Here is a 13682-nt window from a genome sequence, read left to right as displayed (position 1 = left end):
TGGGTCGTAGATTGATTCAAGATAATATTTATCGATTTATTTCTGTACATCTAACTGTGGACAACTAGTTGTAGGTTACTAACGAGGACAGCTGACTTAATAAACTTAAAACATCAAAATATATTAAAAGTGTTGTAAATATATTTTGAACATACTTTGATATATATGTATATATTGTTATAGGTTCGTGAATCAACCAGTGGCCAAGTCTTACTTCTCGACGAAGTAAAAATCTGTGAAAGTGAGTTATAGTCCCACTTTTAAAATCTAATATTGACGATACAAACGCTTGAAGACATGCTACGAGCATGTGTTATTGATTTCGGAAACAGTTGGGATCGACATCTACCGTTAGCAGAATTTTCCTACAACAACAGCTACCATTCAAGCATTGAGATGGCGCCGTTTGAAGCACTTTATGGTAGAAATTGCAGGTCTCCGATTTGTTGGAGTGAAGTGGGGGATAGACAGATTACGGGTCCGGAGATTATACAAGAAACTACCGAGAAGATCATCCAAATTCAACAACGGTTGAAAACCGCCCAAAGTCGACAAAAGAGCTACGCTGACATTAAAAGAAAAGATATAGAATTTGAAATTGGAGAGATGGTCATGCTTAAAGTTGCACCTTTGAAAGGCGTTGTTCGATTAGGTAAACGAGGGAAATTAAATCCAAGGTATATTGGACCATTCAAGATTATTGATCGTGTCGGACCAGTAGCTTACCGACTTGAGTTACCTCAACAACTCGCGGCTGTACATAACACTTTCCACGTCTCGAATTTGAAGAAATGTTTTGCTAAAGAAGATCTCACTATTCAGTTAGATGAAATCCAAATCAACGAAAAACTTCAATTCATCGAAGAACCCGTCGAAATAATGGATCGTGAGGTTAAAAGACTTAAGCAAAACAAGATACCAATTGTTAAGGTTCGATGGAATGCTCGTAGAGGACCCGAGTTCACCTGGGAGCGTGAAGATCAGATGAAGAAGAAATACCCGCATCTATTTCCAGAAGATTCGTCAACACCTTCAACAGCTTAAAATTTCGGGACGAAATTTATTTAACGGGTAGGTACTGTAGTGACCCGAACTTTTCCATGTTTATATAAATTAATTAAGATTGATATTTACATGATTAAATGTTTCCAACATGTTAAGCAATCAAACTTGTTAAGACTTGATTAATTGAAATATGTTTCATATAGACAATTGACCACCCAAGTTGACCGGTGATTCACGAACGTTAAAACTTATAAAAACTATACGATGACATATATATGGTTATATATATAGTTAACATGTTTTTATTATAAGTATGTATCTCATTAGGTATTTTAACAATGAGTTATATACATAAAAATGAGACTATTAATTTAAGAAACTCGAAAACGATATATATAACGATTATCGTTATAACAACGTCTTACTAGGTACATATGAATCATATTAAGATATTGATACACTTGGTTAATTATGTTAAATGATAAGTAAATATATTATTAAGTGTATTAACAATGAAATACATATGTAAAAATAAGGCTACTAACTTAATGATTTCAAAACGAGACATATATGTAACGATTATCGTTGTAACGACATTTAACTGTATATACATCATACTAAGATATATTATATATCATAATATCATGATAATATAATAATTTAACATCTCATTTGTTATAATAAACAATGGGTTAACAACATTCAACAAGATCGTTAACCTAAAGGTTTCAAAACAACATTTACATGTAACGACTAACGATGACTTAACGACTCAGTTAAAATGTATATACATGTAGTGTTTTAATATGTATTCATACACTTTTGAAAGACTTCAAGACACTTATTAAAATACTTCTACTTAACAAAAATGCTCACAATTACATCCTCGTTCAGTTTCATCAACAATTCTACTCGTATGCACCCGTATTCGTACTCGTACAATACACAGCTTTTAGATGTATGTACTATTGGTATATACACTCCAATGATCAGCTCTTAGCAGCCCATGTGAGTCACCTAACACATGTGGGAACCATCATTTGGCAACTAGCATGAAATATCTCATAAAATTACAAAAATATGAGTAATCATTCATGACTTATTTACATGAAAACAAAATTACATATCCTTTATATCTAATCCATACACCAACGACCAAAAACACCTACAAACACTTTCATTCTTCAATTTTCTTCATCTAATTGATCTCTCTCAAGTTCTATCTTCAAGTTCTAAGTGTTCTTCATAAATTTCAAAAGTTCTAGTTTCATAAAATCAAGAATACTTTCAAGTTTGCTAGCTCACTTCCAATCTTGTAAGATGATCATCCAACCTCAAGAAATCTTTGTTTCTTACAGTAGGTTATCATTCTAATACAAGGTAATAATCATATTCAAACTTTGGTTCAATTTCTATAACTATAACAATCTTATTTCAAGTGATGATCTTACTTGAACTTGTTTTCGTGTCATGATTCTGCGTCAAGAACTTCGAGCCATCCAAGGATCCGTTGAAGCTAGATCCATTTTTCTCTTTTCCAGTAGGTTTATCCAAGGAACTTAAGGTAGTAATGATGTTCATAACATCATTCGATTCATACATATAAAGCTATCTTATTCGAAGGTTTAAACTTGTAATCACTAGAACATAGTTTAGTTAATTCTAAACTTGTTCGCAAACAAAAGTTAATCCTTCTAACTTGACTTTTAAAATCAACTAAACACATGTTCTATATCTATATGATATACTAACTTAATGATTTAAAACCTGGAAACACGAAAAACACCGTAAAACCGGATTTACGCCGTCGTAGTAACACCGCGGGCTGTTTTGGGTTAGTTAATTAAAAACTATGATAAACTTTGATTTAAAAGTTACTATTCTGAGAAAATGATTTTTATTATGAACATGAAACTATATCCAAAAATTATGGTTAAACTCAAAGTGGAAGTATGTTTTCTAAAATGGTCATCTAGACGTCGTTCTTTCGACTGAAATGACTACCTTTACAAAAACGACTTGTAACTTATTTTTCCGACTATAAACCTATACTTTTTCTGTTTAGATTCATAAAATAGAGTTCAATATGAAACCAAAGCAATTTGATTCACTCAAAACGGATTTAAAATGAAGGAGTTATGGGTAAAACAAGATTGGATAATTTTTCTCATTTTTGCTACGTGAAAATTGGTAACAAATCTATTCCAACCAAAACTTAATCAACTTGTATTGTATATTATGAAATCTTGAGATACCATAGACACGTATACAATGTTTCGACCTATCATGTCGACACATCTATATATATTTCGGAACAACCACAGACACTCTATATATGAATGTTGGAGTTAGCTATACAGGGTTGAGGTTGATTCCAAAATATATATAGTTTGAGTTGTGATCAATACTGAGATACGTATACACTGGGTCGTGGATTGATTCATGATAATATTTATCGATTTATTTCTGTACATCTAACTGTGGACAACTAGTTGTAGGTTACTAACGAGGACAGCTGACTTAATAAACTTAAAACATCAAAATATATTAAAAGTGTTGTAAATATATTTTGAACATACTTTGATATATATGTATATATTGTTATAGGTTCGTGAATCAACCAGTGGCCAAGTCTTACTTCCCGACGAAGTAAAAATCTGTGAAAGTGAGTTATAGTCCCACTTTTAAAATCTAATATTTTTGGGATGAGAATACATGCAGGTTTTATAAATGATTTACAAAATAGACACAAGTACGTGAAACTACATTCTATGGTTGAATTATCGAAATCGAATATGCCCCTTTTTATTAAGTCTGGTAATCTAAGAATTAGGGAACAGACACCCTAATTGACGCGACTCCTAAAGATAGATCTATTGGGCCTAACAAACCCCATCCAAAGTACCGGATGCTTTAGTACTTCGAAATTTATATCATATCCGAAGGGTGTCCCGGAATGATGGGGATATTCTTATATATGCATCTTGTTAATGTCGGTTACCAGGTGAAATGTCCGACTGAAATGTCCCCTTCTTATTGATTAAAAACGTTCCATATTAATTGATTTCGTTGCGAGGTTTTGACCTCTATATGAGACGTTTTTCAAAGACTGCATTCATTTTTAAAACCAACCATAACCTTTATTTCATAAATAAAGGTTTAAAAAGCATTACGTAGATTATCAAATAATGATAATCTAAAATATCCTGTTTACACACGACCATTACATAATGGTTTACAATACAAATATGTTACATCGAAATCAGTTTCTTGAATGCAGTTTTTAAACAATATCATACAAACATGGACTCCAAATCTTGTCCTTATTTTAGTATGCAACAGCGGAAGCTCTTAATATTCACCTGAGAATAAACATGCTTTAAACGTCAACAAAAATGTTGGTGAGTTATAGGTTTAACCTATATATATCAAATCGTAACAATAGACCACAAGATTTCATATTTCAATACACATCCCATACATAGAGATAAAAATCATTCATATGGTGAACACCTGGTAACCGACATTAACAAGATGCATATATAAGAATATCCCCATCATTCCGGGACACCCTTCGGATATGATATAAATTTCGAAGTACTAAAGCATCCGGTACTTTGGATGGGGTTTGTTAGGCCCAATAGATCTATCTTTAGGATTCGCGTCAATTAGGGTGTCTGTTCCCTAATTCTTAGATTACCAGACTTAATAAAAAGGGGCATATTCGATTTCGATAATTCAACCATAGAATGTAGTTTCACGTACTTGTGTCTATTTTGTAAATCATTTATAAAACCTGCATGTAATCTCATCCCAAAAATATTAGATTTTAAAAGTGGGACTATAACTCACTTTCACAGATTTTTACTTCGTCGGGAAGTAAGACTTGGCCACTGGTTGATTCACGAACCTATAACAATATATACATATATATCAAAGTATGTTCAAAATATATTTACAACACTTTTAATATATTTTGATGTTTTAAGTTTATTAAGTCAGCTGTCCTCGTTAGTAACCTACAACTACTTGTCCACAATTAGATGTACAGAAATAAATCGATAAATATTATCTTGAATCAATCCACGACCCAGTGTATACGTATCTCAGTATTGATCACAACTCAAACTATATATATTTTGGAATCAACCTCAACCCTGTATAGCTAACTCCAACATTCACATATAGAGTGTCTATAGTTGTTCCGAAATATATATAGATGTGTCGACATGATAGGTCGAAACATTGTATACGTGTCTATGGTATCTCAAGATTACATAATATATAATACAAGTTGATTAAGTTATGGTTGGAATAGATTTGTTACCAATTTTCACGTAGCTAAAATGAGAAAAATTATCCAATCTTGTTTTACCCATAACTTCTTCATTTTAAATCCGTTTTGAGTGAATCAAATTTCTATGGTTTCATATTGAACTCTATTTTATGAATCTAAACAGAAAAGTATAGGTTTATAGTCGGAAAAATAAGTTACAAGTCATTTTTGTAAAGGTAGTCATTTCAGTCGAAAGAACGACGTCTAGATGACCATTTTAGAAAACATACTTCCACTTTGAGTTTAATCATAATTTTTGGATATAGTTTCATGTTCATAATAAAAATCATTTTCTCAGAATAACAACTTTAAAATCAAAGTTTATCATAGTTTTTTTATTAACTAACCCAAAACAGCCCGCGGTGTTACTACGACGGCGTAAATCCAGTTTTACGGTGTTTTTCGTGTTTCCAGGTTTTAAATCATTAAGTTAGCATATCATATAGATATAGAACATGTGTGTAGTTAATTTTAAAAGTCAAGTTAGAAGGATTAACTTTTGTTTGCGAACAAGTTTAGAATTAACTAAACTATGTTCTAGTGATTACGAGTTTAAACCTTCGAATAAGATAGCTTTATATGTATGAATCGAATGATGTTATGAACATCATTACTACCTTAAGTTCCTTGGATAAACCTACTGGAAAAGAGAAAAATGGATCTAGCTTCAACGGATCCTTGGATGGCTCGAAGTTCTTGAAGCAGAATCATGACACGAAAACAAGTTCAAGTAAGATCATCACTTGAAATAAGATTGTTATAGTTATAGAAATTGAACCAAAGTTTTAATATGATTATTACCTTGTATTAGAATGATAACCTACTGTAAGAAACAAAGATTTCTTGAGGTTGGATGATCACCTTACAAGATTGGAAGTGAGCTAGCAAACTTGAAAGTATTCTTGATTTTATGTAACTAGAACTTGTAAAATATATGAAGAACACTTAGAACTTGAAGATAGAACTTGAGAGAGATCAATTAGATGAAGAAAATTGAAGAATGAAAGTGTTTGTAGGTGTTTTTGGTCGTTGGTGTATGGATTAGATATAAAGGATATGTAATTTTGTTTTCATGTAAATAAGTCATGAATGATTACTCATATTTTTGTAATTTTATGAGATATTTCATGCTAGTTGCCAAATGATGGTTCCCACATGTGTTAGGTGACTCACATGGGCTGCTAAGAGCTGATCATTGGAGTGTATATACCAATAGTACATACATCTAAAAGCTGTGTATTGTACGAGTACGAATACGGGTGCATACGAGTAGAATTGTTGATGAAACTGAACGAGGATGTAATTGTAAGCATTTTTGTTAAGTAGAAGTATTTTGATAAGTGTCTTGAAGTCTTTCAAAAGTGTATGAATACATATTAAAACACTACATGTATATACATTTTAACTGAGTCGTTAAGTCATCGTTAGTCGTTACATGTAAATGTTGTTTTGAAACCTTTAGGTTAATGATCTTGTTGAATGTTGTTAACCCATTGTTTATTATAACAAATGAGATGTTAAATTGTTATATTATCATGATATTATGATATATAATATATCTCAGTATGATGTATATACAGTTAAATGTCGTTACAACGATAATCGTTACATATATGTCTCGTTTCGAAATCATTAAGTTAGTAGTCTTATTTTTACATATGTATTTCATTGTTAATACACTTAATAATATATTTACTTATCATTTAACATAATTAACCAAGTGTATCAATATCTTAATATGATTCATATGTACCTAGTAAGACGTTGTTATAACGATAATCGTTATATATATCGTTTTCGAGTTTCTTAAATTAATAGTCTCATTTTTATGTATATAACACATTGTTAAAATACCTAATGAGATACATACTTATAATAAAAACATGTTAACTATATATATAACCATATATATGTCATCGTATAGTTTTTACAAGTTTTAACGTTCGTGAATCACCAGTCAACTTGGGTGGTCAATTGTCTATATGAAACATATTTCAATTAATCAAGTCTTAACAAGTTTGATTGCTTAACATGTTGGAAACATTTAATCATGTAAATATCAATCTCAATTAATATATATAAACATGGAAAAGTTCGGGTCACTACAGTACCTACCCGTTAAATAAATTTCGTCCCGAAATTTTAAGCTGTTGAAGGTGTTGACGAATCTTCTGGAAATAGATGCGGGTATTTCTTCTTCATCTGATCTTCACGCTCCCAGGTGAACTCGGGTCCTCTACGAGCATTCCATCGAACCTTAACAATTGGTATCTTGTTTTGCTTAAGTCTTTTAACCTCACGATCCATTATTTCGACGGGTTCTTCGATGAATTGAAGTTTTTCGTTGATTTGGATTTCATCTAACGGAATAGTGAGATCTTCTTTAGCAAAACATTTCTTCAAATTCGAGACGTGGAAAGTGTTATGTACAGCCGTGAGTTGTTGAGGTAACTCAAGTCGGTAAGCTACTGGTCCGACACGATCAATAATCTTAAAAGGTCCAATATACCTTGGATTTAATTTCCCTCGTTTACCAAATCGAACAACGCCTTTCCAAGGTGCAACTTTAAGCATGACCATCTCTCCAATTTCAAATTCTATATCTTTTCTTTTAATGTAAGCGTAGCTCTTTTGTCGACTTTGGGCGGTTTTCAACCGTTGTTGAATTTGGATGATCTTCTCGGTAGTTTCTTGTATAATCTCCGGACCCGTAATCTGTCTATCCCCCACTTCACTCCAACAAATCGGAGACCTGCACTTTCTACCATAAAGTGCTTCAAACGGCGCCATCTCAATACTTGAATGGTAGCTGTTGTTGTAGGAAAATTCTGCTAACGGTAGATGTCGATCCCAACTGTTTCCGAAATCAATAACACATGCTCGTAGCATGTCTTCAAGCGTTTGTATCGTCCTTTCGCTCTGCCCATCAGTTTGTGGATGATAGGCAGTACTCATGTCTAGACGAGTTCCTAATGCTTGCTGTAATGTCTGCCAGAATCTTGAAATAAATCTGCCATCCCTATCAGAGATAATAGAGATTGGTATTCCATGTCTGGAGACGAGTTCCTTCAAATACAGTCGTGCTAACTTCTCCATCTTGTCATCTTCTCTTATTGGTAGGAAGTGTGCTGATTTGGTGAGACGATCAACTATTACCCAAATAGTATCAAAACCACTTGCAGTCCTTGGCAATTTAGTGATGAAATCCATTGTAATGTTTTCCCATTTCCATTCCGGGATTTCGGGTTGTTGAAGTAGACCTGATGGTTTCTGATGCTCAGCTTTGACCTTAGAACACGTCAAACATTCTCCTACGTATTTAGCAACATCGGCTTTCATACCCGGCCACCAAAAATGTTTCTTGAGATCCTTATACATCTTCCCCGTTCCAGGATGTATTGAGTATCTGGTTTTATGAGCTTCTCTAAGTACCATTTCTCTCATATCTCCAAATTTTGGTACCCAAATCCTTTCAGCCCTATACCGGGTTCCGTCTTCCCGAATATTAAGATGCTTCTCCGATCCTTTGAGTATTTCATCCTTTAAATTTCCCTCTTTTAAAACTCCTTGTTGCGCCTCCTTTATTTGAGTAGTAAGGTTATTATGAATCATTATATTCATAGATTTTACTCGAATGGGTTCTCTGTCCTTCCTGCTCAAGGCATCGGCTACCACATTTGCCTTCCCCGGGTGGTAACGAATCTCAAAGTCATAATCATTCAACAATTCAATCCACCTACGCTGCCTCATATTCAGTTGTTTCTGATTAAATATGTGTTGAAGACTTTTGTGGTCGGTATATATAATACTTTTGACCCCATATAAGTAGTGCCTCCAAGTCTTTAATGTAAAAACAACCGTGCCTAATTCCAAATCATGCGTCGTATAATTTTGTTCGTGAATCTTTAATTGTCTAGACGCATAAGCAATCACCTTCGTTCGTTGCATTAATACACAACCGAGACCTTGCTTTGATGCGTCACAATAAATCACAAAATCATCATTCCCTTCAGGCAATGACAATATAGGTGCCGTAGTTAGCTTTTTCTTCAATAACTGAAACGCTTTCTCTTGTTCATCATTCCATTCAAATTTCTTCCCTTTATGCGTTAATGCAGTCAAGGGTTTTGCTATTCTAGAAAAGTCTTGGATGAACCATCTGTAGTAACCAGCTAGTCCTAAAAACTGGCGTATGTGTTTCGGAGTTTTCGGGGTTTCCCACTTTTCAACAGTTTCTATCTTTGCCGGATCCACCTTAATACCTTCTTTGTTCACTATGTGACCGAGGAATTGAACTTCTTCCAACCAAAATGCACACTTTGAAAACTTAGCGTACAATTCTTCCTTCCTCAATACTTCTAACACCTTTCTCAAATGTTCACCGTGTTCTTGGTCATTCTTTGAGTAAATAAGTATGTCATCAATGAAAACAATGACAAACTTGTCAAGGTATGGTCCACACACTCGGTTCATAAGGTCCATGAACACAGCTGGTGCATTAGTTAAACCAAACGGCATGACCATAAACTCGTAATGACCGTAACGTGTTCTGAAAGCAGTCTTTGGAATATCATCTTCTTTCACCCGCATTTGATGATACCCAGAACGTAAGTCAATCTTTGAATAAACAGACGAGCCTTGTAGTTGATCAAATAAGTCGTCGATTCTCGGTAGTGGGTAGCGGTTCTTGATGGTAAGTTTGTTCAACTCTCGGTAGTCGATACACAACCTGAATGTACCATCTTTCTTCTTGACAAACAAAACAGGAGCTCCCCACGGTGATGTGCTTGGTCGAATGAAACCACGCTCTAAAATTTCTTGTAATTGGCTTTGTAGTTCTTTCATCTCGCTGGGTGCGAGTCTGTAAGGAGCACGAGCTATTGGTGCAGCTCCTGGTACAAGATCTATTTGAAATTCAACGGATCGATGTGGGGGTAATCCCGGTAATTCTTTCGGAAATACATCAGGAAATTCTTTTGCAATGGGAACATCATTGATGCTCTTTTCTTCAGTTTGTACTTTCTCGACGTGTGCTAGAACAGCATAGCAACCTTTTTTTATTAGTTTTTGTGCCTTCAAATTACTAATAAGATGTAGCTTCGTGTTGCCCTTTTCTCCGTACACCATTAAGGGTTTTCCTTTTTCTCGTATAATGCGAATTGCATTTTTGTAACAAACGATCTCTGCTTTCACTTCTTTCAACCAGTCCATACCGATTATCACATCAAAACTCCCTAACTCTACTGGTATCAAATCAATCTTAAATGTTTCGCTAACCAGTTTAATTTCTCGATTCTGACATATATTATCTGCTGAAATTAATTTACCATTTGCTAATTCGAGTAAAAATTTACTATCCAAAGGCGTCAATGGACAACTTAATTTAGCACAAAAATCTCTACTCATATAGCTTCTATCCGCACCCGAATCAAATAAAACGTAAGCAGATTTATTGTCAATAAGAAACGTACCCGTAACAAGCTCCGGGTCTTCCTGTGCCTCTGCCGCATTAATATTGAAAACATTCCCGCAATTTTATTTATCGTCATTTAATTTCTGTTATTTACTTTACGCACTTTATTTATCGTCATTTAATTTCTGTTATTTATTTTACGCACTTTAAATATCGGGACACGTATACAAGGTTTTGACATATCATATCGACGTATCTATATATATTATTTGGAGTAACCATAGACACTCTATATGCAGTAATGCGGGAGTTAGCTATACAGGGTTGAGGTTGATTCTATAATAATATATATAGTTTGAGTTGTGATCGAGTCTGAGACGTATACGGGTCACGATACGTATTAATTAATTCGAATATTATATATTAAACTATATATGAATCAGTGGATTGTTAACTGTGGACTATCGACTGTGGACTAAAAACATTGGACAATTAAAATGAATTAAAATATTGATTATAACCTATGAAACTAAACAATTCTTCAAGTTGCCACTTGATTTCGTCTTAAACATCATTTGTATATTCACGATTACATTCTGCGTTCAAACCTTTCACGATTCTTGAAAATACCTCAATCGAGAGGATGAACCAACCGCACTTCATTTACGGAAGAAAATATTGATGCATATAGCTATTCACCTGGAAACTCTCGAAAACCTGAGTAAACATTTAACACATAGCTGTGTTAATTTCTTTAGTGTTATTATTACCCAAAATAACTTTGCAATCCCTTTCCAAATTAGATAATTTTGTCACAGCTCCAGCAAGTCAACTTCGACTTTTCATTCGAAACAACCTTATTATAACCTTGATTTATATGTGTACTCTTTTATTGTTATCGGAAAACCTTTTATATTCCATTATATTACCAGCAGACGTACCAACAACCTCGTTTCTCCTTGGTTTAAATCTCTCCGACAAATCACTATATATATCTGCTGAAGTCTCATCATGTACTCATTCGCACCTTGTAACGAGAACTGACATACCAATTACCAGGAATCAGCAATCAGTACCTTGAAAACTCACAGCATATCTACATCAACAGTTATATGTATAACATTCATCTCTTAGAATTATGATCTTCCATTCTGAAATTCTGAAAAAGCTGAAATACAGCAGCACAAACTGTACACGACCTTAACTGTCTAAAATTTGATGATAAAGAATGGAGTTTTGGAAACACTCAATAGAAAATTTAGTACCGGAAATCGAATTATGCGAAACTATGAAGGAAGCCGTGGAAAAATCACAAAGAATAAGTTTGACTTCAAAGAATCTAAATGATTCTGTTTCTGATGAAATCTTTAGCGAATACCTTGCTTTCGAATCTAAACCCTTACGGATAAATCTTCTTCATCATCCATCGATATTAGAAATTCCAAGATAACATCGTATCTTTCATTATAAATATCCTCCATATTTATGAAGATATTTTCATAATTATTCTTATCTGAAATCAATAATCTATTCGTGCTATCAATGTTACATCATATAGAAACTGTTAGTTTCTATATTCTGTAAACTTTCGAGCTTAAAATATGAATGTTTTTGAAGTAGTGTTGGGAACTGATGCATGAGTTAGTATAATATAATGACACTTGATCAACGTGATTATATTACAGTAAGTCATGCTGAGTTTCTAATGAAACGTGATGATGGTTCATAGTAGATTATACCATCATCATGTGTCATGTTACATAACTCTTTCATTCTACATAACCTCCAAACATATCAAGAAGAATATATTCTTGATAGTTCTATCGTCTGTATTTTTGATAAATTTGAAAAGCAAATCGTGCTATCACGTTCCACCCTGCTTAGAACATTATAATCATTCAAAACTCTATATCTACAAATTCTGGAATATTATTCGTTTGACTTGGAGTCGGGAAGAGAAAACAAGAGCATGGAGCTCCGAAAAATAAAGGAAAATATAAAGCCGATCACAAACATAGGAATTACAAACCGTGTATATCAATGTTTATCGCCACATAAAGACACGGGAGAATCAAAAACACTATAACCCCAAGGGCGAAGTAGAAGAAAACAGATTCCTCCGGTGAAAGTTGGAAAAGGAGAATGATTGTGGTGATAGTCATGATAAGGACAAGGATCAGAACTGGATTAAGCATTTTCACAATCTTTTGGATGTATGAACTAAGAAAGAAAGTATAGGAATGGTGAGGATAATGGAACGGAAGAGCTTAATTTATAGTGGAAATATCATACAGAGTAATCGAGGCAGATCACCGTATTTAATTATAGAGATCTTAATTTCCTTACTCGCTGAAGAAGCAAATCTTTTAGATTTCGAAGATTTTCTTTAAATCCCTTGAATTTCGGAATTCAACCCTGACTACGTCAAAAGTTAAGACGCACCTTATTTTCTAAATTTAACCCTGTTTACGTCAAAAGCTAAGGAAAATCTTATTTTTCTTCAATTCACTCTTTTGCGATAGCTTCATTTGTATCCTTAGAATAATCGAATTATTTTATCCTTATTATTCAATGATGATAAACCTCTAATTATCCACTCATATTGGTCATGAAAACATTTTTATTGTTAGCCATGACCACCTCACTCAAATTTCGGGACGAAATTTCTTTAACGGGTAGGTACTGTGATGACCCGGGAATTTCCGATTAAATTTAAACTTAATCTTTATATGATTTCGACACGATAAGCAAAGTCTGTAATGTGAGTATCAGAATTTTTGAACTGTTTACATGGATAACATTTACCCTTCGACTATGTCCGATGATTCACGAACGATTGTGTGTATATATATATATATATATATATATATATATATATATATATATATATATATATATATATATATATATATATTAAATTTTCAAATG

Source organism: Rutidosis leptorrhynchoides, chromosome 5 (genome assembly GCF_046630445.1).
Source record: "Rutidosis leptorrhynchoides isolate AG116_Rl617_1_P2 chromosome 5, CSIRO_AGI_Rlap_v1, whole genome shotgun sequence".
NCBI lineage: Eukaryota > Viridiplantae > Streptophyta > Magnoliopsida > Asterales > Asteraceae > Rutidosis > Rutidosis leptorrhynchoides.
Note: the sequence above shows the minus strand (reverse complement) of the source record.